Raw genomic sequence first — 3,144 nt, forward strand, 5'->3', positions numbered from 1 at the left:
GGGATGCGATTCGCGATGCGGGTAGCGCCCGCTCGCGATGCGCACCCCGGCTCCCCTACCTGACTCGCTCCCCGTCTGTTCTGTCCCGGCGCGCGCGGCCCCGCTCCCTAGGGCGCGCGCGCGCCGGGTCTCTGCGATTTAAAGGGCCACTGCGCCGCTGATTGGCGCAGTGGTTCCAATTAGGGTTTTCACCTGTGCACTTCCCTATATTACCTCACTTCCCTTGCACTCCCTTGCCGGATCTTGTTGCCTTAGTGCCAGTGAAAGCGTTCCTTGTGTGTTCCTTGCCAGTGTTTCCAGACCTTCTGCCGTTGCCCCTGACTACGATCCTTGCTGCCTGCCCCGACCTTCTGCTACGTCCGACCTTGCTTCTGCCTACTCCCTTGTACCGCGCCTATCTTCAGCAGCCAGAGAGGTGAGCCGTTGCTAGTGGATACGACCTGGTCACTACCGCCGCAGCAAGACCATCCCGCTTTGCGGCGGGCTCTGGTGAAAACCAGTAGTGGCTTAGAACCGGTCCACTAGCACGGTCCACGCCAATCCCTCTCTGGCACAGAGGGTCCACTACCTGCCAGCCGGCATCGTGACAATAGCATCACCATTAAACTATGCAATCAACACATGATTTTTGTATTTTTTTTTTTGTGTTAAAACAGTCTGCCTATTATTACAGCATTGTAGCTGAATGCATTTCTATATTTTAATATATTGAAAATGAATCATAAAATGCATGTCTTCTAAGGATGAGCAAATCGAATCTGAAGAATCCTAATTCGTTACGAATTTCAGGAAAAATTTGATCCGCAACAAATGCAAATATCGCAAATATCGCAGATCATGCAAATCGCTTCATCAAACTCCATTTTTATTGCAGAAAGATAAAGAGACCAACAGCAGTGTGTGTTGCACAAAAAAGCATTTTTACAGCAGCGATTCACCTCCTAGTCACATCAGCATTCTTTTGCAGAGAGAGAGAGAGGGACAGAGAGCAGTGTGTGTTGCACAGAAAAGCATTTTTACAGCAGCGATTCACCTCAAACCCAAATCCAGCCCAGAAGCACTGATAGGGAAGGAAGTGAATTTGAGAAATAAAGTGCAATTTTGGGTGTAGTATACAGCGACTGTGTGCTGCAGCACTAGTGTGTACAACAACTGAAAAGCTAATAATGGCCAGCCAGCATATTGTTCTCTATTAAGTGTAACCTGTGCGTACATATAAGTGGTGTACCATTTTGTTATTTCCTGTTAAAGTCTTCAGAGCCTAGATACTGTGAAAGGCCAGGCAAAAGTACACACCTGCTGGTGTTGTAGACACCTACTGTTTTGAGCATACTGGATCGCATTATCCTCCCCTCATAAGTTCATACCACAAACGTACATCTAAGTGGTGTATCATTTTGTTCCTGTTAAAGTCTTAAGGGACTAGATACTGTGAAAGGCCAGTCAAAAGTACACATCTGCTGGTGTTGTAGACAAATACTGTTTTAAGCGTACTGGAGCGCATTGTCCTCCCCTCATAAGTGCATACCACATAAATACATATTAGTGGTGTACCATTTTGTTCTTGTTAAAGTCTTAATGGCCTAGATACTGTGATAGGCCAGGCAAAGTACACACCTGCTGGTGTTGTAGATAAATACTGTTTTAAGCATCCTGGAGTGCATTATCCTCCCCTACATACATACATACATACAAACATCTGAGTGGTGTACCATTTTCTTCCTGTTAAAGTCTTAAGGGCCTAGTTACTGTGAAAGGCCAGGCAAATGTACACAGCTGCTGGTGTTGTAGACACCTGCTGGTGTTGTAGACAACTGCTGTTTAAAGTGTAGTGGAGCGTATTGTACTCCCCTCATATATCAGGCAGAGGTCGCAGCAGACTGGGGGCGAGTGGCAGCAGGAGTTGCAGCGAGAGGCCTGAGCTCCCGGTATCAGATAGTGGTTGTGTCTCGACTAGCAACCCATCTGTCCTCATTGATTGATTAACACGGTCTTCCACTTCATCACAAGTGACATCTGACACCCCCAGTCAACAGTTGGTGGTTTCCTCAGACACAACCCTCAGTTGGCATGGCCCGGGAGCAGTCCCTGTCCACCCATTGCCTATGTACTATGCTGTTCCCTTCCGCAGAGAAGTATATTATGCTGTGGGTTCAGCTCCACTATTTAGTGAGGACGATCTATTGGAGGACAGTCAGCAGCTACTGCCCAGCCAAAAAGTGGAGGACACATCCACCACTTCTTCCGCTAGGTGGGCAAATAGTGATGAGGAGAGTGGTGTTGGAGGTGGTGTTGCGATTGTTCAGGCTCCTGAAGCAGACACTGTTAAGGAACCTGAGGAGGACATCAGTGACGTGCAGACTAAACTTGATGATGATGAAGCCGATCACACTTGTGAGCCGGGTGCAGAAGGGGCTTCATCATCATCCGAAGAAGAGTGTTGCAGGTTGCCCGTGAGGCAGCAGCTGAGCCAGTAAGGTGGTAGAATAGTTGGCAGTCAACATGGTGGCGCAAGTGGAAAGTCTGGAGCCAAACGTGCCCGGGGTAGACCACCTGCTTCGCGGCAGCCTATCTTCCTGGGAAGTGTGGCAGTTTTTCATCAAGCATCCAGAGGATGTTAATGTGGCCACATGCAAGTTGTGTCGGCAAAAGGTGAAGCGTGGAAAGGGTCCCAATGTTGGCACCACGGCCCTGTGTCAACATATGCAGGATCACCATAAAGCAGCCTGGGAGAATCGTGCCTCTGATGTGGTGGTCCAGCCTGCTGCATCACCCAGTGGCACACTGCTCCCTGTTTCATCCAGCAAAAGTTCCACCACCTCTACCGAAGGGAGCTGTGTGATGTTCCAATCTTCCGTCGGTCCAGATGCTCCTGCTCCTCCTACTTTGAGTTAGACATTCTGCCAGCAATCCATCGGCGAAGCCATGTCCAAGACAACAGTATGCGCCCACTCATCCAACGGCGCAGAAGCTGAATGTGCTCCTGTCCAAGTTGCTGGTGCTGCAGTCCCTCCCTTTTCAAGTGGTGGACTCTGGATCTTTCAAAGAACTGATGGCTTGTGCCAAGCCGAGGTGGAGAGCCCCAAGCCGTCATTTCTTTACAAAGAAGGCAGTACCAGCCCTGCACAATTTTGTGGAAGAGAA

Source organism: Hyla sarda, chromosome 5, assembly GCF_029499605.1.
Source record: "Hyla sarda isolate aHylSar1 chromosome 5, aHylSar1.hap1, whole genome shotgun sequence".
Lineage (NCBI taxonomy): Eukaryota > Metazoa > Chordata > Amphibia > Anura > Hylidae > Hyla > Hyla sarda.